This window comes from Silene latifolia, chromosome Y, assembly GCF_048544455.1.
Source record: "Silene latifolia isolate original U9 population chromosome Y, ASM4854445v1, whole genome shotgun sequence".
Lineage (NCBI taxonomy): Eukaryota > Viridiplantae > Streptophyta > Magnoliopsida > Caryophyllales > Caryophyllaceae > Silene > Silene latifolia.
The window spans coordinates 321,205,693-321,232,857 of NC_133538.1; the positions used below are offsets into that span (position 1 = coordinate 321,205,693).

General features: G+C 37.3%; 1 long non-coding RNA gene across 1 annotated transcript; it reads left to right on the top strand.

The window, feature by feature from the left end:
• The first annotated feature begins 11,389 nt into the window (after positions 1–11,389).
• Positions 11,390–26,744, top strand: LOC141634380 (uncharacterized). The gene is made up of 3 exons (XR_012539107.1): positions 11,390–11,446; positions 24,837–24,946; positions 26,664–26,744. It is a non-coding gene; the product is annotated as an uncharacterized LOC141634380 (long non-coding RNA).
• The last annotated feature ends 421 nt before the right edge of the window (positions 26,745–27,165 follow it).

Sequence of the window (27,165 nt, forward strand, 5' to 3'; positions counted from 1 at the left end):
TCGAAACCCACATAGATGAACAAATATAAATATACAATTATTATATATCAATTACCATTGCCAATGTATGTCTAAAGTCACCTATTCAAGTCTTAGATTCACAAAATAAGGTCCAAGATTCACAAAAACATGCATAGGGTTCACAAAATCAGGTCCAAGCTTAGATAAATCAAGTAGTCTCACAAGCTGTAGTTTAAGAATTTTGTTTGTTATATTTTAGAGACATAGAGTAAAGTATTTGGGCTTTTGTGTGTGAGAAAATATTTGGGCCAAAAGAAAAGTTAGGAATGACCCTAAGTTTCCAGCCCAATAAAATTATTAAAACTAAAATTGTTGACTGCTTGATTACTTCGTAAGGAGGCGTAAAGTTGGATGTAGAATTGATATTGTATTATGAAATTACTTTAAATTATAGGGTTATTTGATGGGATTAATTCCAACTATGCCTGTCCTGCCCAAAATAATCCAAACTTTGCAATAACTTAGAAAAATTCCAACTATGTCATCATTTAACTCTAATTGCTATCCGCCTCTAACTTACCTGTTGTCACCGGTCAGGCTAATTTTTTTATAGGTTACCTTTCCTAACCTTTCTTTTGTTCTTATAATCTTCATCCCTTCCCTTTGTTCTTGTAATCATCTTACATCATTTCTATTCCTCCAAATTCACACTCCATTTCATTCCTCCAATTTTCACCCCTTAACTCTTCCAACTCCTCTAGTAGTCCAATCACCCATAACCAACCAGTCACCAAGCACCAAAACCACCCCACCAAGCTTCTGCTACCACCATACCACTACCAACGCCAACATCTCACTCTCATCAGCATATTTGCTTCCTCACAAATTTTCAATGATTCATCATATATATTCCCTCACAAAGTAATCGATTTGAACAGTAGAAAATTGTTGAAGATCAGGGTATATTGTAAAATTAGAGATGATGAACCCTAATTTAGGAATTTGGGGGAATTGAGAGATTTTGAATACTGTTACCAAACTGGGGACGTTTGAACCGTGGAAAATCTTTGTTAAGTTTTTACTGCTGCTATGTGTTGGAAATATTAATTAGTTCTGCTTCAAAAGAATCCCACATTGATAAAATATGTTGGAGTGTTATAGTTTATAAGTGATCTTTTGTATTGGACTACTAGATATGTAGTGGTAAAGGGCCCGTACAGCCACACACGCGCGCGCGCGCGCCACGCCACGCCGGGCTCGGGCTCGGGCTCCGGGCTCTGGGCTCTGGTAGAGCACCTGCGGTGCGAGCCGTAGGCCGTTTTTGGAAATACGATCATTTATACTCTATAATATTTTTGCACAATTTCCGAAACTGATTACTCAGTCTTTTAGAGAAATGTTGCGTTTTCCGTAGACTGAAAGTGCAGTCTTCTATTCTGATTTTGTGTTTTACAAAACTGATTTTACAGTCTTCTAAAACCTTTTTACGAGACAATTTATGATGGTTTCTGGATCCTTCCTACACCTCCTATATATACTACCCTTCTCTACCTTTTCAGAACACACAACACAACTACATTTTCCTCTTCTCTCTATGTGTCTCTCTACACTATAATTCCATAGCTGATTTTGGGCAACGTTCTGTTACTACTCCTCAATCCGAGTCTTTGTCGTACACCTTAGGCTCGGAAGTCGTGTAACCCTGGGGGTTGGTTGCCAAGAGGCCGTGTGTATCGAGCGGGGCAAATTCAACTTTAGGGCAGTGATTCTTATCACGCCACGACTTCTATCTCTGCTGGTTCTGTAAGTTTTACCGTTCATTGTTTTCGTAATAGTGATACCGCCTACAGTCTAAAGTTGAAATTGAAAAAAAAAATTTTTTTTTTTTTACTTGCTCGTTAAAATTTTTATCGTAGGCGATATGGCTATGCCAATTTCTGCTGCTTCTTTTAATCCGACTCTTATGCCTACAGTTTTTATCCCTGATATGTCAAAATTGGATTTACTTGATGGTAAAAACTATAGGATTTGGTCAGGAAAACTTGATTTTCTTTTAAGCCAGTTAAAGATAGATTATACTTTAACCAAAACTGAAGCACCAGAAAACAGTGAACGGGATTTTCCTGCAGATAGTAAAACTTGTCGTGGCATTTTACTGCACTATATGACGGAACCCTTATTTTTAATATATAGCAAGCTTGAAACCGCTAAAGATATTTGGGACGCTCTTAAAACAAAATATGGAACAGATGATTTTGGAACCAAAAAATACGCTTGCAATAGATGGTTAAATTTCCGTATAACTGATGATAAACCTGTGTTAGATCAAGTTCATGAGTATGAGACTTTATGTGCTGACATTATCGCGGAGGGTATGAAAATATGTGAAACTTTTCAAGCTAATTGTCTACTCGAGAAACTTCCTTTGTCTTGGCAGAATTATGTGCACTCTATGAAACACAAACAAAAGGATTTCACTCTTCTTGAGTTAGTGTCACACATCAAGATTGAAGAGCAAAATCGAATTCAGTTAAGAGGTAAACAAGTTGATCATTCCTCTTCCAATGCCAACCTTGTTGAGACAGAAAATCGCAACAAGGGTACTAGACGTAATAACAACAACAACCACAACAACAAGGGACCAAACCAGATCCACAGAGTGAAAAAGCAAACAGATTTCAAACCCAAAAGGCCGTTCAAAGGAGAATGCTTCACTTGTGGTGAAACGGGTCATTCCGCAAAATTCTGTCCGCAAGGATCCCAAGGAAAGTCAAAAAACAAGCATCAAGCTCATCTCACCGAAACAGACGAAATCATTGATGCCGCTGTATCCGAGGTAAATCTGGTAAGCAACATCACAGAATGGGTTTTGGACACCGGAGCTACGAGTCACATATGTTGTGACAAAGAAGCGTTCAAAGAATATGTGCCAGAAACTAACGGACAATGCGTGTTCATGGGCAATTCTAGTACTACCCGCGTTATTGGTAAGGGAAAGGTACAACTGAAGCTAACTTCCGGTAAAATTCTTGAACTTAATAATGTTCTTCACGTTCCAGAAATTCGTAGGAACCTTATTTCAGGGTCTTTACTTAACAAGGCCGGTATAAAACTCACTTTTGAATCCGACAAACTTGTACTCACTAGAAACAATAATTTTGTTGGAAAAGGTTTTTGTAATGGCGGGCTTTTTGTGTTCGATGTGGTGACTATTAATAAAAACTCCACCACTTCTGTTTATCTTGCTGAGTCTATTACTTTATGGCATGCTAGATTAGGTCATATAAATGTTGATTATGTTAAAAAATTGAAACATCTTGACCTTATACATGGCTTTAGTAATACGGCTTTTGACAAATGTGAGATATGTGTAGAGGCTAAACATTCCAGGACACCGTTTAATAAACAAGTCCATCGTGCCTCGACTCTTCTTGAATTAATCCATTCGGACTTGGGGGATTTCAGAAACACAATGAGCCGAGGAGGTAAGCGTTACTATATCACCTTTGTAGATGATTTTTCTAGAGATACAAAAGTGTATTTGTTAAGTACAAAAGATGAAGCAGAGCAAAAATTCATGATCTATAAAGCTGAAGTTGAGAATCAATTAGACCTTAAAATCAAACGTGTTAGGTCTGATAGGGGCGGTGAATACGAGGGTTATCCACTTAAAAAATATTGTGAAGAAAATGGCATTATCCATGAGATCACCGACCCATTCACACCTCAACAAAACGGAATAGCCGAAAGGAAAAATCGATCTTTGAAAGACATGATGAATGCTATGCTTATTAGTTCTGGTATGCCTACTAACATGTGGGGCGAGGCCATTCTTTCTGCTTGTTTTGTACTTAATAGAGTTCCACACAAAAAATTGGAAACTACTCCTTATGAGCTCTGGAAAGGCCACAAGCCTAATCTTAACTACCTCAAAGTGTGGGGGTGCTTGGGAAAAATTGGAATACCTGCATGCCAAAGAAGCAAAATTGGACCAAAAACAATCGACGGTATATTCATTGGTTATGCTTCTAACAGCGCGGCCTACAGGTTTATTCTAAAGGATGGTTCAGGTTTTGGTTCTATTAAAGAATCTAGAGATGTTGTATTTTTTGAGAATATTTTTTCGATGAAAACTAACCTTGAACCTCGTTTACCACTTGTTTCCAATAATGTTGATAATGCTTCTACTAGTGCAGTAACTAATGCAGATGCAGTGACTGAACCTAGAAGAAGCAAGAGGGCTAGAATAGCAAAAGATTTTGGCCCAGACTTTGAGACAAGTTTGGCAGAAAAAGAATTTCTTGATGAGGAGGACATTCGTGCCTATGTTCTAGAAAATGACCCGAGAACTTACAAGGAGGCCATGAACTCCATCGATTCTACTTTCTGGTTGGAAGCTATCAACAGTGAGATAGATTTCATCAAAGGTAATAACACTTGGATTCTCACCGATCTGCCTAGAGGGTGTAAACCTCTAAGCAACAAATGGGTGTTCAAGAAGAAACTCAACCCCGATGGATCTATCGACAAATATAAAGCTAGATTGGTTGTATGTGGTAATCGACAAACCAAAGGTTTGGACTTCTTTGACACTTACTCTCCTGTTACTAAAGTTGCTACTATTAGGGCTTTAATTGCACTAGCTTCTATACATGATCTATTTGTGCATCAAATGGACATTAAGACAGCTTTTTTGAACGGAGACTTGAACGAAGAAATATACATGAAGCAACCAGAGGGTTGTGTAATTTCAGGACAAGAAGACAAGGTATGTAAACTGGTTAGATCATTATATGGTCTAAAGCAAGCTCCGAAGCAATGGTATGACAAATTTCATCAAACTATTACATCTTATGGTTTTCATGTAAATGATTCAGATGCCTGCGTATATGCTAAAAGTGACAAAGATGGTTGTGTCATTGTGTGTCTGTATGTTGATGACATGCTCATTTTTGGGACTAATATGAAAGTTATCAATGACACCAAAGCCTTCTTAAGCTCTCGTTTTGACATGAAAGACCTAGGTGAAGCCAATGTTATTCTTGGTATAAAAATTTCTAGGACCAAATGGGGTTTGAGTCTGGATCAGTCACATTATGTTGAGAAAATTCTTAAAAGATTTGACTGTTTTGATTGTGCACCAGTCAAAACCCCATATGATCCTAATATACACCTAAAAAAGAATGAGGGTGTTAGTGTGAACCAAGAAGAATATGCTAAGATAATTGGCAGTGTCATGTTTTTAATGAATTATACAAGACCAGACATTGCTTATACGGTAAATCGTCTTAGTAGGTATACACATAGCCCAAATCAGTCACACTGGAATGCTTTATATCGACTTCTAAAATATCTTAGGGGAACAATGGATTGGGGTTTGCACTATTCCAAATCACCATGTGTTTTAGAAGAATATTGTGATGCTAATTGGGTGTCTGATAATGATGAGATTCATTCTACTAGTGGATATGTGTTTACTTTGGCTAGTGGTGCTATCTCTTGGAAATCTTCTAAACAGAGTTGTATTGCAAAATCAACAATGGAATCTGAGTTTATTGCTTTAGAATTAGCAGGTCAGGAAGCCGAGTGGCTAAGGAACCTGTTAGAAGACATTCCATTGTGGGGGAGACCGGCTCCATCAGTTTCAATGCATTGCGATTCTCAAGCAGCCATTGGTGTGGCAGGCAATCAAGCTTACAACGGAAAGAGGAGGCATATACGCTTGAGACATGCTATAGTGAGGAATCTGATCAGAAATAATGTGATATCACTGGATTATGTAAAATCGGAGAGGAATATTGCGGATCCTCTCACGAAAGGCCTCTGCAGAAAATTAGTGCTGGAGTCAGCACGAGGAATGGGTTTAAAGCCTATTGGGAGTGAATCGTGACGGGGCTCCCCCACTTGGGTTTACCAAGTTCAATGGGTCAAACGAAGTCACGAGGATCTCATGTTGTAATACTACTACCATTCCATTTTAATAAAAGTGATGTAGTATTCTTTTATATTGTATTATTTCTGTCAAGTGAGGAAGGTTGAGCTAAGCACTTAATAAGTCCATAGTCCTTGTTTAAGGATGGTTTGTGACAGACAAACCTGATGGACTTACCTATGTGAATGTGGGGGAAATGCCCTACCCCCTATGAGGTTTTTAGGCTTTAAGACCTCTAGAGCGTTCACGAGAACCCAGGCATGTGAGGGGCACCTTTTATGACATTTTGCGAGGACGAACACAGATTTGAATGCAGGTTTGTGCGCAGTTATCCGTTACAAACCACCGTGGAGAGTCCAATGCCGAGAGCAACTCAATACGGCAGAAAGGTGTAATTGTATGCACCGGGTGACAATTCAATTCCTCAGAACATTGTCATCTTAAGACTTACGTTCTACATGCCCTAATCAGCTATTTCTCTTCTTCTTCTTTTGAATCATGTGGGGGATTGTTGGAAATATTAATTAGTTCTGCTTCAAAAGAATCCCACATTGATAAAATATGTTGGAGTGTTATAGTTTATAAGTGATCTTTTGTATTGGACTACTAGATATGTAGTGGTAAAGGGCACGTACAGCCACACACGCGCGCGCGCGCTCCACGCCACGCCGGGTCGGGCTCGGGCTCGGGTACGGGCTCTGGGCTCTGGTAGAGCACATGCGGTTCGAGCCGTAAGCCGTTTTTGGAAATACGATCACTTATACTCTATAATATTTTTGCACAATTTCCGAAACTGATTACTCAGTCTTTTAGAGAAATGTTGCGTTTTCCGTAGACTGAAAGTGCAGTCTTCTATTCTGATTTTGTGTTTTACAAAACTGATTTTACAGTCTTCTAAAACCTTTTTACGAGACAATTTATGATGGTTTCTGGATCCTTCCTACACCTCCTATATATACTACCCTTCTCTACCTTTTCAGAACACACAACACAACTACATTTTCCTCTTCTCTCTATGTGTCTCTCTACACTATAATTCCATAGCTGATTTTGGGCAACGTTCTGTTACTACTCCTCAATCCGAGTCTTTGTCGTACACCTTAGGCTCGGAAGTCGTGTAACCCTGGGGGTTGGTTGCCAAGAGGCCGTGTGTATCGAGCGGGGCAAATTCAACTTTAGGGCAGTGATTCTTATCACGCCACGACTTCTATCTCTGCTGGTTCTGTAAGTTTTATCGTTCATTGTTTTCGTAATAGTGATACCGCCTACACTATGTTTGTATTCTTACACTCTCCAAAATTTTGATGGGTGTTTTTCTTATTTGCTCAGCTCTGGAGTAGATTAAATGGCTTTTAACTACTATATTAAGGAATTAAATTGCCGTCAAATTTTGGAATTTCTGGACTGATGTTGCATCTTTTCCTCTATACAATTGATTGTCTTCTTCTTTCTATCACTCCCAAAACTAAAAGTAGCTGACTTCCGTCTCCAATGTTCAAAAAAAATCCTTGTCCACTTTTCAAACAGATTCCTTTATTTAATCTTTTCTTTCTTTTAAAACATCTGTGAATGCTTTGACTATTGCTTCAAACTTCACTTTTCTTCAGTTTTTTGCTTAATTACTTTCCGGGCTTTTCATTATCACAACTTCTTCTGGGTTTACAAAGTTTGATTTGTGTTCATATATGGGTTCTTGAGTTTGAACAGATTTAGTTTCTAGTTTTTTTATTTTAGCTAAATTAATTTCTAGGTTTTTTATTTCAGCAAAATTTGTTTATGGGTTTTGGGCTAAAGGAATTCGACTGAGTGTGCTACAATGTTGATGGCAAAAAGGAAGAGAAAATGATGAAGATGAAAAACTTAGGAAATGAATAGGTAAATTAAGTGAAATAAAGGGTTTATAAACTGAGTAAATATGAAGGAGTGACCTTCTAAACAGGTAGCCCTTCACTCAAGGTAATATAAGTTAAATGATGGTATAGTTGAGATTTTTCCAGGTTATTGTAAAGTTGAGATTATTTTGAGTAGGAAAAGCATAGTTGGGATTATTCTTATCAATTAACCCTAAATTATAATACAGGTACTCAATTTTTGTATTAGTAAAGCAATGATAGTGCACCATTAGCCATTTGCAGAGAAAGAATTTATCATGTGACACACACACAAAAAGAAAAACAATGCAGTCCTCATCATTACTATAACGTCAAATCTTATCTGAGATAATAATGTAATACTATAAAAATGAATGAATTAAGTAGGACAAATTGATCATCCACTAACAATATTATTGGTTAATAACGCCTTTATAAACCATGGTTGTTGAATCTTCATAGTCCATCCTATCAATATAACAAAAGAAATTCATTAATAAAAACAATGTAACCAACATCTTGTATACATAATATTAAACTATATATAGCTTGAGACTAATAAGCAGTAAAGACCAAAAAAATTGTTATTGAGGAAAAAACTACGGTGGGTTGCATTTATATATAGATATAGATAGACATTGTGTCCTACCAAACTATGTAGTTATTATAAATAAATTATTTATTTATTTTTATTAAATAAAACCTATCTATATTCTACTATAGCTAAATTACTGCAATCGTTGCTTGCACAAACTCTATCATTTGGTCAATTTGCGAGGAGCTCATCAGAATATTGATGAGTTAAATATCATATCTTATCCTTTAAAGTAAAATATAATTAAAATCGAATATATTTATTACAAGTAGTTCGTAAAAATGAAAGACTCTATAATCGCTCGAAAAAAGCTTCCTTTAATAATAGAGATAGATAGATAAATAGATAGATATTGATTTGTTACTCTATATTTTATATCACAAAGTCAAAGCAAGCTAAATTTGAATCCTAAACAATCCACTAGTTACTTGTGTAAGTTAAATTGAGCTAATCTAGCAAAAATTATTTTAACCTAGTCTTGTTTAGAACGTCTTAAACTTATACGAGTAATATAGCCCTTTTGTAGCTCAAAAGAGGTCATCTTAAGCTTAAACGGTCTCAAGTAAGATATTGTGATCCATAATTTTTTGATATCGTATTGATCAATTTGATGTGGCTACATTAAAATTTAGTTAAATTTGTGTAATACCCCCATTTATTTAAGAGCCTTTAGCAAGACATTCCTAGATAAATAGGACTGTTACCATCTCGGTTTCCCGAGGTAGTGATTAACAAAGTACAACAAACCAAAGTACTTTAATTAAAACTTTAACGATTACATGTTTATTACAAATTAACCAACTAAACGGAAAATAAAATAAGATACAACTCGCAGCGGAAATAAATAAAGTGAATAAAATAATTTATGTGACCTAGACTTCTAGGTAGATTGGTCAAGTCCTCACGCATCCCAAAGCTCCCAAATCAGCTAATCTTTAAGACCTGCAAAATCTGCTCCCAATTTATGGTTCATCACAGGTGTTCACGAATACACTGTCAACCACGAGGTTGAGTAGGAATAAACTAAACAACAATAATAATCCAACCACAAGAGACAGCCTTCCACTACAAAGAAAAGGTTCCATAGCGACGGATAAAACCGTCGCAAATACCGATATATTGTTATTGAGTATTTGTTGTTGGTTATATTTCGAATTCTCATCACTTCATCCGTAAAACTCACTTATATCATTGGCAGTAGCACAACCCCCTTAACACCGTGCTGTGCTCAACTCAACTGACAGTGGTATTCTCATACCATGCTCAATTGGCAGTAGTACCCTCCGTACTCTGCACAACTGGCAGTAGTAATCACTTACTATGCACAACTATCTCTGGCGGTAGTAATTACTTACTGTGCACATCTGGCAGTAACGATTACTCGCTATGCACAACTGGCAGTAACACCCTCCGTATTATACTCAACTGAATAATCAACTCTCCATACCAAATACAAACAACAACAAATACTCAATAACAATCCCGTCATACAGCTCAGCCAACATCTTAGCAAACACAAATATTCTATCTCCAATAATAAATCACAATATTAACATTAATCTCATCAACCGTCACAATTAAATATACGTTCACTTAACAATATAACTCAAGTTGAGTAGGAAATTCCTACCTGGAAAGCAATTCCAATTAATGCAATCTACTAAAAATATTTTTCAATAAACCCGTTCCAGAAGTCCGTCACCTAGCAATTATAAATAATATTTATAACTTAATTATAAATTATTCAATTTATCATTATATTAATTTAATCAATTACAATTTAATTATATTAATTATTTCCCATATGAATTATTATTATGTAAAAACTCTTCTCACTAATTAAATGAATCACCCCATTACCCAACCATACAAACCCCTGAAACAATTTGAAAACGACCCATCATACACACCCATAACCCGTGTTCACCACCCCCTTTTACACCCACTATTCCCGACACCACTTGCCACCTAGCGACACCACTCACCCAACTGCCACTACCCTGCACCATGACACACCCCAGCAACCTCCAACCACCAGCCAAACTGTCCCCACAACCCTCAACAATCACGCCCTAGCAACAACAATCACGAACATTACTAATTGCCGAAAATCCGACATCGACAAACGCCGTGTAAAAAACCCCTCGCCAACACCACCACAGCCACCATTACCACCTCTGGCCACCACCTTTGACACCACTGTGTCACGGTGACTGTAGGGGTGGTCCCCTCTCCCCGTTTAGTCAAACAACACGGCCATGGCAGTCGTCTTAAGACGGTCACAGGCATACCCCTGTCTTCCCCTATTTTATGCGAAATCCGGCCAACCACCTACGCAAACCACCACCCTTAACCACCCCTGACTACCCACGGTGGTCGACTCGACCCCATGACCCAGCCCTACCAAGCCCAGGTTAGACGAGTCAAAGAAAAGGGTTCATAACCCGTGTGAATTGCGAAACACGACTACCACAAAAACCCCCTGCAAACACCCCACTCCCTCGGTCAACGGTAGTCAACGATGGTCAACGGTCACTCCCTGGTGGTCCACGGTAAGTGTCAAGGTCACGGCTAGTCTAGAGGTCGTCTAAATTACGAGTTATATAAGTTATAAAATCGATACATTAAACTATAAGACGGTCTTACTTTTATCGCTTAATTGCTCTTCCGTATTCTAAATCTCCTTCCTCTACTTTTATGAATTACTTTTTAGATTTATTATGTATTTATAGTCCAGATTTAGAGAGCATATGAGGCCAATTAGGAAACCATTGACTTATTCTAATTATTATAGGAATTACTATTAATTATTATTATTATTATTATTATTATTATTATTATTATTATTATTATTATTATTATTATTATTATTATTATTAAGGGTTGTTTGGTTGTCTCATAAAAACACAGGAATTCCAAAATCACATGAATTGTGATTGGGATTTAAGGCTCTTGTTTGGTTACCCAATTTTTTAAAAAATGGAGGAATCTAGAGTTCATATGAACTCTAATTCCTACATCATGTAAGAAGTGGTCTTCACACAACTTTTTTTTCCTCCTGTGCAATTTTCATCATCACTTCAACAGGTACTCTCTCTCTTTCTCTCTCCCCCACTCCCTTTTGCTATCTCGTTAATTTTCTTTTGCTACTATAATCTATGGTACATAAAAAACAACTAATCATGAACTCATCTGCTTGTTATACTTCGTGTTTCAATTAACCCATTTATGATTGTCATACTTCGTATTGGTAATCAATTAACCCATTTATGATTGTTAAAGTTAGTTGCTTTTCACTAGTTTTAATTGTGATAAACTCATCTGCTTGTCATACTTCGTGTTTCATCCTTTTTATATTGTCCTGTCATTCTTTGTAGTAGTACTTGTCCATCCGAGTCAATACCATTACTTTATTTCTTTCCCCTCACAAATCAAAGCAAGTGTAAACTATTCGCTAGGACAGCTTTCCTTTTGTCCTATCCCTTCCATTTGACTCGTCTTAAGTTTAAGACGGATATGCCCATCTTAATTTTGATTTGTGACCAAGGGAGTAAAGTACCTAAATTGATAAACGAACAAAACAAGTGAAAAAAGCTTTAAGCTTCTGCTCATGCTAATGGCTTACAAATAAACATCACAAGCGGATCAGCTGCATACTCGCAGGGTCAGTTAGCATCAGTTTATTTGAATAGATTTCACTACCGGTATTTATGCATGTTATTGTCAGGCCAGTTGTGTCCGAGTTGGGGCATGTATTAAAGGGTCCATCGTTAGTTGGGTAGATAAACATAATTGCAGTTTCCGATGAGTCATTTAGGGTCAACTCGGATTCAGCCATTTAAAGGTGGGGTGGGTAAGGGTCGGGTCCAGTGAAGTTCAGATTAGCTATAGGTCAGATTGGATTGGTAAACTAGGTGTAACATTATCATCTCCCCAAGCTAATTCGATGTGAATATATATCATATGCGGTGAGGTGTGAACATATGGGAAGACTTGCTAACTGTTTTAAACACGAGTCTGAGTCAACCGATCGAAGAATGCAAGTAACTTCAGAGATAATGAAGATTGAAAGGTTAACTCCCACTCAAGTTATATTAGCATCAAAACAAATCGCTACAAACCCCCTTGAAGTTGATTTTTTTTTTCAGCCTTCCAGATGATTTCTAATTTGTTTATGTGCAAGGCTTATTGATTCCTGATCATGCGAATAATTGATAACTCACTTCTCCTCGAGACATTGGATTACAAACTTGCGGATTATTATGTTTTGAGTTGGTTTAATAGAACTCTTTTAAAGGTTATGTTGTTCTTTTGAAGATCGTGTTATAATTAAGTCCTAATTTGGAACATAGTTTTTTATAATTTAAACTACTTTCATTTATTTTTATTAGATTTTCTGATAATAAATGGGAACATCCGAACATAGTCATTTTTTTCATGTTGTTAAATCTTGTAAGCTAAGATCAAATTTTGTATGTCCTATATATGAATTAAGAGTTAAGTAATAAATTTTAGCAAAAGGGTAAAATAGTATTTACAACAAAAATTCATAGGAATTGAGTTATCTAACCCAACAACATACAGGAATTTATTTCATGGGAAGTGTCAATTCCTTGATGGCAACCAAATAAGTTTTGGGTATTTCCCATGAATTACATGTAGGAACTCAATTCATGTGAATTTCTACTTCCTACATGAAATTAATTCCCTCATGAACCAAACAACCCCTTATTATTATTATAATTCCCGATTACCCCACCAACTCGAACCATGTAGCCGGCCCAACACCTTTATGGCACACGACCCAATGCCCTTATTACACAATCCAATTTCCCGTCTTCACTTATCTATTTATTATTTTAATTACCGTATCAATTATAATTATTATTATAAATACTATTAAATTAATTATTTAAATTATATAAATTATTCTCATAAATCATTATTAAATTACGGGGTATTACAATTTGACTAAGCTAGAGTACATATGGAGGAGGGTACCCGGAAGGAAGAAAAGGGCAGCTAGATTATTTATCAGATCAGACTCGATATTAATAATCTTGTTCAACAATGATATCTTTATCATCAGATTAGGTATTTAGAGAGAAAGCCACTTACCTTGTAGTAGCTTTTCTGTAGTATAGTGGTAAAATTGTAATGATTATGTCTCCAAATATTATTTCCATATGACAACTTTGTTGCCCCCTCCTTAATTAAAATAACAAAAGATTAGGGCACACAACACCATTGATGGTCGAGATAAACCAGGAGTATGCATCTTTTTGAGGGGTAAGATCCGTATAATACCCTATAAAATTAGGACTATAACGCAAATTTTATATGCAATTTATTGTCATAAACGAAAAACAACAATGAAACGATAAAGATTAAGAATCAACCTCGGGTCCTTTGTAGTGCGGCGTAATGAACAGAAATCAAAGTAGATTTCCTCCTAATCGTTGCACCCAAGACCGTCTGAGACTATGCCCTTGTGCTAGAATTACTCTCTAATTGACTTGCAATATTGAGAGAGTTGTTATGTGAGTTTTTCCGATGTGAGATCTGAATTTTGAGAGGCAATGTTCTCAAAACCCTAAATGATTTTTCAAATGAATAACAATTAGGTTACAAAAGAGAGAGAGCTCTCTTTTGTTTGCTTGGTTCGGCCAAACCGAGTGGAAGAGGAGGAAATGGGCTTTCATTTTCTCCTTATTTTAACTCGTGGTCCGATGCTAAAATGTATATGACGCGGTCTTTATTATAAATCGTCATCGGTTATCGGTTATTAAAACATCAACTAATGACACGGATTAGTTGAATTATTAATACATGTCCGACAAAGACAATATTGTATAATTAATTCAATATACATTAATTAAATATAATCGTTTATATTTAATTTACGAATTAATCATTTAATTCGCCTTAGCCCATTTTATTCAATCCGTATTAAATAAAATATCTCAACATCGCATTTTTGACTAATTACTAGTCAAATAACTCGGACTAATCGCTTAGTCAATTTTCTCGCATCAACATGATCGTATTTTCATACCGTCACATCTCTCAAACGTATCCTATAGGTGTGACTTTTAGGGACCAGTTGATCACCGCCATCTGTATGACAATAACGTCAAACTTATCTAGCAAGCCAACCGTTATTGATAAACGTGGACCAACTGATTATGATACAAAAGTATACCCTTTGATCCTTTTAGAGATTTATAAGTCCTTGCACTAACTATAAAGGACACCAGCCCCAACAAGCTCCCACTTGTCCGTACAAGTGTATGTGCAATGACGTTATCCGCACTAACGGAGGACACAAATTCAACAAACTCCCACTTGTCCGTACAAGTGTATGTGCGATAACCGATTCTCATATTCATTTAAAATTTCTCCCACTCAATGTAAAACAATTTGCAGATCCGGATCCGCAAAGGTCGTATTTTACAATCGATCTGTATCTAGAGTGGTTTCCCCGACTAGAGAGTAACTCAACTGATAAAACGAATTCGTATTCGAGCATGGCCATGCATTTCGATTCTGACTCCTCGAGTGGCCCTGAGAAATATCGAGTACCTGATAAAGGCTGAATATTTCCTTCAACTCGACTCCTTCCGAACTACGCACAGCATGAAATGACCCAGAAAAAATCTACTTGGTCCCCTGTTACGGATGACCGTGAGAAAGAAACCAAAGTCACCCAAAATCTGCCTTAATCTCAAGAGACAGTCGATAGTCAAAAGAATCGACTCTTAGGATCACCATGGAGGTCCTATCCACGACCGGGCACCGAATGTTATAAAACATATAGGACTCCACGTCGATGTCACAATTGTGTCCTACGAGATATCCGTATAAATCGCCTCTGTGATTGGTCAGTCAACCTTTTGACTTATGGCTCGTTGAACCCACCATCAACCAACGTCACAAAATAATTACCTTGAGTTATCAGCTCACGTGGGCAATTAAGGACCAAAAATATAATGTTTGTTCAGTTCACTTTGTGGTGTTCAAAATTTGTCGTACAAATCCACATGAAAAACAAAATATATAAATATCAAAACGATGATGTCGTATAGAGTACAAAAGAGAATGAATCTAATCCATAAAAGAGTACTACAACTTAGGAACACGTTTAATTCCCATGGAATTAACGTGCCCTTCATGCTTATCTTGTCGTAATGGTTTAGTGAGAGGATCTGCTATGTTATCATCTCAGAGCAATCTTTTCTATCACTACTTCCTTTTGCTCCACGTAATCTCGGATTAGATGAGCTTTCCGTTGTACATGTCTAGACTTGTTGCTAGACTTTGGCTCCTTAGCTTGGAAGATGGCACCTCTATTGTCGCAATAGATGGTGATCGGGTCATTCGAACTAGGCACTACAGATAGTCCTTGTAAGAATTAACGCATCCATATCACTTCCTTTGCGGCCTTCGGACGCGGCATAGTACTCGGACTCGGTCGTAGAATCTGTAACACTTTGTTTGGAACTCTTCCACCGATCGCAGCGCCATTAAGAGTAAAAACGAATCCGATCGAGATTTCGAGTCATCTCGATCCGTTTGGAAGCTAGCATCTGCGGAACCGGTTGCGCATAGCTTTTGATCGCCTCCATAAGTCAATGCCCAATCTTTAGTCCTCCGTAGGTACTTAAGAATGTTCTTGACACCATCCAATGTGATTCACCCGGATGCTTTTTGGAATCGACTTGTCATACTCAATGCATATGCTACGTCCGGACGTGTGCATATCATGGCATACATGATTGATCCTATAGCCGAGGCATAAGGAATCCGTGTCATGCGCTCTTTCTCTTCCTGTCTCCGGTGCCCGAGACTTGCTCAAATGCACCCCTGGAGCCATAGGAAGAAAACCCTTTTTGGAGTTAGTCATGCTGAATCTCTCTAGGATTTTGTCTATGTAAGACTCTGATCGAGAGATAACATCCGTCGTGATCTATCTCGATAGATACGGATGCCTAGAATTCTTTGTGCCTCACCCAGATCTTTCATCCGGAAATGGTTTTTCAACCATACTTTCACCGGAGTTAAGAGAGGTATGTCATTCCCAATCAGGAGTATGTCATCGACATACAATATTAGGAAGACAATCTTGCTCCCACTCGACTTGATATAAAGACATGGTTCCTCGACCGATCGAGTAAATCCATTTTCTTTAATCACTTGGTCGAAGCGATGATTCCAACTCCGAGATGCTTGCTTAAGTCCATAAATGGAACGCTTAAGCTTGCATACTTTCTTAGGATGTTCAGGATCGATGAAACCTTCGGGTTGTACCATGTACAACTCTTCCTCCAAAAAGCCGTTTAAGAAGGCGGTTTTCACATCCATCTGCCAAATTTCATAGTCATGAAAAGCGGCGATCGCTAAGATAATCCGAATGGAACGCAACATGACTACGAGTGCAAAAATTTCATCGTAGTGCAAACCTGGCACTTGGGTGAAACCTTTAGCAACTAGTCGTGCTTTATAGATATCTTGTTGACCTTCCACAGAATGCTTTATCTTGTAAAGCCATTTGCATTGAAGGGGACGAACCTTAGCAGGTAAGTCGACAAGATCCCATACGTTGTTCTCATACATGGAGTCCATCTCGGATTGCATGGCCTCAAGCCATAGCTTTGAGTCGAATCGGTCATGGCACCTTTATAGGTTTCGGGTTCACTACTCGTTAAGAGTAGAATGTCATCTATGTCATGTTCCTCGACCATACCAATGTATCTGTCCTGGAGGAATAGAGACTCTTCCCGACCTCCTAGGTTCCTCAGGAATATTCACCGCAGCCGGGATTGAAGGAATTGGTTCCTCCAATGGTTGCTCGGTATTTGGTTCTGGAATCTCCGATAGGTCGAAGGTTCTATCACTCTTTGCATTCTCGAGAAATTCCTTCTCTAAAAATGTCGCACTAGCCGCAACAAAAACACGTTGTTCGGTTGGCGAATAGAAGTAATGACCAAGTGTTCCTTTAGGATAACCTATAAAGTATGTCTTGACCGATCGCGGGCCGAGCTTATCCTCGTGTCTCCACTTGACATAAGCCTCGCAGCCCCAAACCCGTATAAAGGACAAGTTAGGGACCGTTCCCTTCCATAGTTCATATGGAGTCTTGTCAATGACTTTAGACGGACTTCGGTTAAGTATTAGAGCAACGATGAAGAGAGCATAACCCCATAATGAGTCGGGCAACACGGTGTGACTCATCATGGATCGAACCATATCAAGTAGTGTTCGATTTCTCCGTTCGGACACACCATTCAACCGAGGTGTTCCAGTGGAGTTAATCGTAGGGCAATCCCACAATCCTTAAGGTGTTGATCAAACTCGTGAGAAAGATACTCGCCACCACGGTCCCGAGCGCAGTGTTTTAATCTTTCTGCCCGTGGGTTCTGTACCCGATTCTCGGTATTCCTTGAATTTCTCAAAGGATTCACTTTTGTGCTTCATTAAGTAGACATAGCCATATCTACTTAAATCATCCGTGAAAGTGATGAAATACCTATAGCCTTCTCGTGCGGTGATTGACATAGGCCCACATACATCCGTATGTATGAGTCCTAATAGGTCAGCAGCGCGCATTCCAACACCTTTGAAGGAAATTCGAGTCATCTTACCGATGAGACATGATTCACACGTGCCAAATGATTGAAAATCAAAGGCCGAGATAGCTCCATTCTTTAGGAGCTGTTTTACGCGTTTCTCATTGATGTGTCCCATACGTCAGTGCCATAGATACGTTTGATCTTTGTCACCAACCTTTAACTTTTTATTCATTACGTGTAATATTTCAGTGGTCTGATCTAAAACATAAATTCCGTTCATGGAGATTGGCTTGCCATAAATCATATCGTGTAATGAGAAAATGCAAGAATTATTCTCTATTACAAATGAAAAACCAAGTTTGTCAAGTGCAGAAACTGAAATAATATTTTTAGAAAGACTGGGTACATAATAGCAGTTATATAAAAATAACTCAAATCCGCTAGGAAGCTGGATCACATATGTTCCCCTTGAGACGGCAGCCACTCGTGCTCCATTCCCGACACGCAGTCCACCTCACCCTTTACGAGGGGTTCGATGTTTCGAGCCCCCGCACATGATTACAGAGATGAGAACCACAACCAGTATCTAGTACCCAAGTTCCGTAACTTGCGTGGTTAATCTCAATCATATGAATAAAAGTAGAAGAAGAAGACATACCAACAGGTTTAACGCGACCGCTTTTATGTCCTCATGATAAACAGACATGTGCGCCTCCAATGCCCAATCTTGTGGCAGTGATGGCATTCCATGTTTTCGGTTTTGCTCTTTATCGCGCCTGATGAGTTACTTGCCTCACCAGGCCCACTCTTACCCGATCCCGACTTCTTAAACTTCGGTTTACCTACAAATAGGTCTCGCTTGAGCTTTGCCCTTACCCTTGCCCTTGTTTGACACAACGAGAACATCCTCGTTTCGAGCTCCCACTCGAACTTCATGTCCTTCTCGGTGCATACGAGAAGGGAGTGCGATTCATGGGGACGTTTCTTCAAATCATTCATATAGTAATTCGCTCTAAAGAGCGCAAAACCATCGTGGAGTGAATGAAGCATGCGGTCTATAACAATGTTCTCGCTGATTTTACAATCAAGCGCCTCCAGTCTCTCGACATTCTCAATCATGCCGAGAATGTGTGGGCTAACCGGTTGGCCTTTTCGAGTCTCGCATCAAAGAAGCGAGTGGTATGCTCATAGGTCACGATTCTCGGTGCTTTCGAGAATTCCTTGGTGAGCGTGGTGAAAATCTTGTTTTCACCTTGGGCTATGAAGCGTTTATGCAAATTGGATTCCATTGCAAAAATGAGTACGTTTTTAATCGCACCCGCTTCCATGACGAAGTCGCTATACGTGGAGACCTCGTTAACTCGAGCCGTGGGGCCCGGGGGGCGAAAGGGGCTCGATCGAGATACTTGAGCTTCCCGTCGGCGGTGGCGGCATTCCGTAATGCCGCTTCCCATTCCGCGAAGTTTGATCCATCATTCTTCGCCTAGTGGACTGATTCATCCGATTCATAAAGATCCGAAGCCGGGACTCACGGTCCAATGTGGCACTTGGCATTGGGTCATCGAGGATGCCACCATTATGTTATTAGCGCTTTAAAAACGTGATCTACGCTGAAAAAGAAAGAAAAACAAAAACGAAATAAGTAACTCATCGAGGTGATTTAAGTCTATTAAAATTCATTTTAATCGTGTAGACTCATTGGACTTGCATAATTGATCTCCCTCAAGAATAATACAAGTGATCCCAAGACTCAATTTCCGTAAATTGATAAGCCAACTGTTTAGCTAGTTCTTCCGTATGAACTCTTGGTCGATAGATTTCCGTAAATCCTATCTATAGTCCACCATAATCACAGGATCGTACGAGTGACCATGGTGTTGAGATAAAATAAGTCAATCAGTTCCAACTAACCCGACGTAGAAGGGGTCATATTATGCCTACCGACGAAGAAGGGATTCATTGGAGTTTGACCTATAAAGACTGTTCTCAATTTTTGTTTATACGAGGAAGATCCCATCAACTTAGTTTTAATTCATTTTAAGTGAACGAATAACTAGCATTATGTGAATGAATTAACTTAGGTGATGGCTTAAACTTGATCGTGTGACATAAGAATGTCATAGAAAACTAACGCGTGACCTCTATATGAGTCAGTTTTCATGCAATTATTAGGTGGTTTGGTTTTTAGGCGGAATATGATGCAATCTATCGTTACGAAAAATAAATGAAAGAATGCAAAACGTAAATAAAAATTCCTAGTGTGGCCTATCCTAGTAAAAAAAAAACATAATACAACTTTGGAATCCACCGTTGGACCCGAGAAGCTGTCTTGATGTTCCATCTTTGTCCATGCAGCGGGAGTGAGCATCCGATCTCCATCTTTAGTCTTCTCAAAATTACAATTAAAATTTACAAAATATAAACCTATTTACATTCTAAATAAAAACTGTAATTACAAAAAAATAAAAATGGAGATACGAGATCTCAAAATACAACCACGACCGTGTTCCATCATTACGGTAACACGTTCTACTAAGGCCACACTAAGTTACAACCGTTTGTAAAAAAGAATAAATACGTAATAAAAAGCATTCAAGGCATTCAACAATAACGATAAAAAAAATGCATCAACTAAAAATTAAATTTATTCGTGACATAATTCCGTAATTATGTTAAAATTAATCCAAACCACCAAAGATAATTAAAATTATGTGATAAAACCGCTTCTATCAGTTTAATTTTAATTCATCATAATCCGTTACTTTAAATTGTTTTAAAATAACTAAATGGTACGTGAGTGAACCGTTTCACTATTAAGCGAATGCATAAGATCCGTATTATGCACATGTTAAGGCCAAAAAAAAAAACAATTTTTTTTTTCTTCACGTCTGCCGTGAACAGTACCAGTAAAAAAAATTTTTTATTTTTTTTTATTTTGGAGCTAATGCCGAGAGCTCAAAAGGCCAAAAAAAAAATTCAAGCGGCTGGAAAAAACGAGAGCCTCAACAAAACAAACTAAATCGATTTGTTAACAAACAATTGTAAATTGAACATAATCCGTATTAAAGCAAAATTACAATTGACATGATCTTCACATATTGTTATAATTATCGTTTAAAAGAACAATACGCAAAGAACAAATCGAAAACAAAACAGAAGATCGTCACAAGGCACGATTTCCAATGCACAAAAAAAATTCAGCCGTGTAAAAAAAATTTAAACCAGCCGAGACAAAAAAAATATGATGCCTCACGTTTTTTTATGCAAAAATTATCGATTCAATATCGTTTGATGAAAAACACATAGAAAAATTTACGTGGCCTCGCTCTGATACCACTTGAGGGGTAAGATCCAGATATAATACCCTATAAAATTAGGACTATAACGCAAATTTTATATGCAATTTATTGTCATAAACGAAAAACAACAATGAAACGATAAAGATTAAGAATCAACCTCGGGTCCTTTGAAATGCGGCGTAATGAACAAAAATCAAAGTAGATTTCCTCCTAATCGTTGCACCCAAGACCGTCTGAGACTATGCCCTTGTGCTAGAATTACTCTCTAATTGACTTGCAATATTGAGAGAGTTGTTATGTGAGTTTTTCCGATGTGAGATCTGAATTTTGAGAGGCAATGTTCTCAAAACCCTAAATGATTTTTCAAATGAATAACAATTAGGTTACAAAAGAGAGAGAGCTCTCTTTTGTTTGCTTGGTTCGGCCAAACCGAGTGGAAGAGGAGGAAATGGGCTTTCATTTTCTCCTTATTTTAACTCGTGGTCCGATGCTAAAATGTATATGACGCGGTCTTTATTATAAATCGTCATCGGTTATCGGTTATTAAAACATCAACTAATGACACGGATTAGTTGAATTATTAATACATGTCCGACAAAGACAATATTGTATAATTAATTCAATATACATTAATTAAATATAATCGTTTATATTTAATTTACGAATTAATCATTTAATTAAGCCTTAGCCCATTTTATTCAATCCGTATTAAATAAAATATCTCAACATCGCATTTTTGACTAATTACTAGTCAAATAACTCGGACTAACTGCTTAGTCAATTTTCTGGCATCAACATGACTGTATTTTCATACCGTCACATCTCTCAAACGTATCCTATAGGTGTGACTTTTAGGGACCAGTTGATCACCGCCATCTGTATGACAATAACGTCAAACTTATCTAGCAAGCCAACCGTTATTGATAAACGTGGACCAACTGATTATGATACAAAAGTATACCCTTTGATCCTTTTAGAGATTTATAAGTCCTTGCACTAACTGTAAAGGACACCAGCCCCAACACTTTTTAGGGTAAAAGCATGGAATTATTAAACTTTATGGTAGGTCATTCCCCCAAAAAAAAAATTATACGGAATATACTAGTATACTAGTTTATTAATGCCCAAAAAAGCATTTTTTTTGTAGAGTAATTTGTTCATTTTTTTTTTTAAGATAGGCCTCGTTAGTTTTGATGTTGTAGAATATGAATTTTAGATCCGGTGGTCACCTTTAGTTGCATAAAATGATAGAAACTCAAACTTTAAGAATATAATCAAGTATTGATTCAAAAAAAATTGAATCTTAGCTTCTCGATAAATCTATCTGAGAATCTAAAATTTGTTTAATTTGACTCGTTGTGCGAAGAAGAATCCATTAATTCATAAGAATCCCCTATATAACAAGATTAACACATCTCCAAATTTTCCCGCTTAAATTTTCCGCCTAAGTGATATTCTACTTGACAATATTTATTTTCTAATTAATTAGTGTTCATTATATATATTTACTATTAAACAATATTTATCTCTTAATTTTATAACAATTAACATCAATTATTGTTTACCTTTTACGTAAATAAGGCTAATAAAATATCTCCTTGGAAATTATATATACAAACTCTCTGCCATTATAGAATGTAATGGATCGGGTTGGATCGGGTTTTGCAAGATCCAAACCTGATCCACTAACTTAGTGGATCATCGATCCATATCCAAAATTTGAAAATCCATTCCCAATCCATTATACTTTTTCCGAATCCATACCCGCTCCAAATCCATACCCGATCCACCATATAATCCAAAATCCGATCTAATACTTGACTTGACTATATAAAAAGTTCATTTTATATGATAAAATTGAAATTTCAAGTACAATAAAGCCTAAGTTATCAAAAATATTTGATTGGATCGGGTTCGGGTACGAATGGATCGGGTTTTGATTTGGTTCAGGTACGATTGGATCGGGTTTGGATTTGGTTCGGGTTTTTTAATTGTGAATTTGGATTGGATTTTTAAATAGTGGATCGGGTATGGGTTATTAAGAGTTGGGTTTGGATCAGATGTTTTCCTTTGGGTCGGTTTGGTTTGGGCCATAATTGACATCCCTATCTACCATTGTTTGAAATTGAGGTAATCTGCATTAGTTTAATTAATTGTCAAATTCTCTAATATCTTATCTAAAATACCGTGCATTTGCACGGGAGCTACACTAGTTGTCAATTACATAAGCAAAGTAAATACGACGAGTAATATAATTTGATATACTCTATTTAGTCTTCAATACATTTCTCAAAAATATACGAGCGATATCGAGTATCGTGAAATTGTACTCTTGACAACATATTTATGTCCATTAAGTACATAATTTCCTCCGTTTCATCCAGTTGTTTACCCTCTTTTATTCTTTATTTTATTCTTTATGATAGGCAGTAATTTGCACCCCAATTCCTGAATCCTGATAATATATTTTTAAGATTTTTTCTCTAATTAACGTCTTATCATTTGTTCTTAGGCCTGCATTAGAAAAAGGGTTATTTGATAAGAATAATCCAAACTATTGGTAATTTTATCATAATAATCCCAACTCCATTTAATCTCATAATAAACCATGTTAGTGCACTCATTTACTCGTATTGCACTTAGGCCGTTTTTAACCTCCAAAATCAGGTAAATCATCCGGTCATCCCCTTTCTTTTATTTTTTAGACCTCCTCCTTTCTCCTTCGTCACCACCCACTAGTCCACCACCCACCACCACTCCAGTACCTCAAGCCATCAACCCTACCAACCAACTTTGTAACACCCCGTAAATTTGAAGACCTTTATTACTCCCTCCATATCTCTATGATGTTCCCATTTTATTAAAATACTCCTCACATATATTCAATAAATGGGAACATCATTAAAAAATGGAGGAAGTATATTTTAAAGGTAATATTTTAATCCATTTTAATTTAATATTAATTTATTCGAAATAATAATAATTTGATAAAATATAATTTTATTTTAGTTTGAAGTAATGTAATCACTTTTGATAGTTTAGAAATGTTTAAAAGTAATTTAAACCATATTTAAACCTTTTACTTTGATAAAATAAATTTCTGATAAAAGTCGTAATATTGGGATTTTCCCATTTTTTACGGTCGTTGGGTAAATCAGTTTGGATATTGGGCTTATGAGTACTTAATCTTTTAGTAAAATCGTGTTTAAGAATTTTAATATTCTCGGAAATCGCGTTCGACGAATATTTCTAATTACCGTCGAAGCAAACCCAAAACGTAAACAATTGACCACCTCCCCATGCCCTCCTTGACCGGCCATCCCCCCTTTTGGTCTCCTCTTTCAATTTTCATTTCCTCCATAATTCACTCTCTCTCTTCCTTTCATCAAACACCAAATTCCTCTCAAAATAACCTCCTTACAATCCCTAAAACTACCATAAATCCTTCAGTTCTCCACCAATTTGCATAAAACTTATATATTTGGAATCCTCTCTTCAATCCTCATCTCCTAGTAAGCTTTATTTTCATTTCCACCAATTTTGTTTTAAGGCTCATCTTTTTAGGGTTCGAATTTAAGCTTAATAATTGTGTATTTGTTGTTCTTATAGGTGAAGAATTTGAAGATGAGTTAGGTGATTCATATGCGGTTGAAGATGAAGAGTAATTTTGGGTTTTAGAAGCTTTCTCAAGTTATTACTTGTCTCTTTGCTAGCTTAAGGTAACTATTCCGAGTTACTCGACGATTTAATGTCACATAGTTGTTGTGTTTGTTGTTTGTTAAGTGTTTAGGTGATTGATAATGTGTTAGTTTCGTTTTTCACATGACTAATTTGTTAAAGTTTACTAATTTGTAGTTATTTCATATACTTGAGTATTGAAACGAATGGGTATTGTTGATTGTTGCTTGAGACGGTATTAAATTGAGTTTGAAACGGATTTTGGTAGGAAAAAGGGAAAAGGGGCGGAAAAACCACCCAAAACAGCCCGGCAGGCCCGGTGGGTCCTGCCCGGACTTTGACCCGTCACTTTGGGTCGGGTCTTGGGTCTATTGTTTGATGTTTTGGGTCTTTTGTTTGCGTATTTATGTATTTTGGTATTTTTGGCATGTGCGTAATCATTATTATGCGAGAATTTTATTGAATTGGATATTTTCTAAGTTGGAATATATTTCCTTATGTTGATAGTTTCTCACATGATAGAAATTGGAAATGACATGAAAATATATTCTGATGAATTTTGTGATTTGGGCCAAAGTAGGCCAAGACTCTGAGCTGGGCCAATTTGACCAAATGAGTTTGGTCAAGCTAGGTTTAAATCGGATCGGTCAGCCTCGATTTGACCGATGACCCGTCGCGGGACTAGGGTCGAGGGTTTGTCTTTGAGGTGAGATTGGTTGTTATTGGATGTTTTATGTTGATGCCTTGATATTGGTGATTATCATTTCACATGTTGGTTGTAGGATGCTTTGGATGCCTTATGCTTGAGTCTTGTTGCCTCTTTGCCCTTTTAGCTTATTCTCATGGATTATGGTACTGTTGGTTAGCTGGAATTTGGATTATTATTGATATTGGAGATATTGTTGGATTGTCAGCTGAATATGCTCTTGCATAGCCTTTCATATGCTAGGGTGTGTATGATCATTTGTGTCTGCAAGTTTGGACTCTTTGCCCCTCTTATGGTTAATTGGGTGTCCTACTTGTCTTGTGTGGTGTGGGCTAAAGTATTCAAGCTGGGACTAGGTCCTAGGTGAGTATTTCGGCCTTCGCCATAGATAGGCCATTATAGTCTTTGACGAGTGTATGTTCACCGCTTAATTGCCTTTGTGTCTTAGCTTGGTGGGTTTATATCCAAGTTAGGGTATGACCTCCTGACGTACTCTTAGAAGTATGTGGTCAGCTTAAGTACTAACCAACCCTTTGGTGGACTCCTTAGGGGTACTCATGTGTTGTTATCATGGGTCTTGGATGCGGTAGTTTTCCGCATGTCGCTAGGTTTGCGCAGGTTTAGGACTAGGGTGTTTACCTTACCTCGTGGTATAGACTCGAGTTACAGAGTGACTATTGACTGTCCTAAGAACTTATGCCTGTCTCTCTATATATATTGTCCGTTCTTGTTTGATGATTCTATGAATCATAGAAGGTGAGATGCAAGCCGGCTATGGTTGATAGAGTTTGGATTCCTGGATGTTATGTGATTCACATGATAGTGTAGTATGAGTCAGTCTAGTATTCACATGCTAGGACTATGTGTTGTTTATATTCTTGTTCACATGGTAAGCATGATTGTCATGCATTTGTATGCTAAGGCTATGTGTTGTTCATATTCATATTCTTATGTTTACATGTTATATTACCTATGCGTTTCGTGGCTGGGAGAACTCGGAGTTACTCCCAACTGACTGTGGCTTTCGTATTTGTATAAAATGCGATTGACAGGTAGGTGATGCATATTTGGGGTACATGGACGAGCTAGCGAGCAAAGTAACCTTGGGACCTAGATTGGATTTATTTTATTGTGACCCTTAAACACTTTTATATCATATACTTTTTAGAGACATATGTCTCCCTTTTTCATATTTGGGTTGTATAACTTTGTTTCGCGACTTTAGCAATGTTATATTTATGAGATTTACTTTGGACCTTGCATGTTTGACACCTTCCCATTTGGATATTCTTATGACAGGTTCAGGTTTCGTTTTCGGTTTTAAAAATTACAGGTTTTTACCCAAATGAACCTATTACAAACATATACATGCAGTTTTTATCTAGAATTATGTGTTTACTTTTCCGCAATGAATGAGGGTGTCACAACCTTCACCCTTCATCAACCATTTACACCTCCATTACTCAACCAATGCAAAACTCAAAAATCAATCCAGAAATCAAAGGCGTCAATTTTCAGTCACAAGCCATTATCACTTAATTACACAAGATTCAA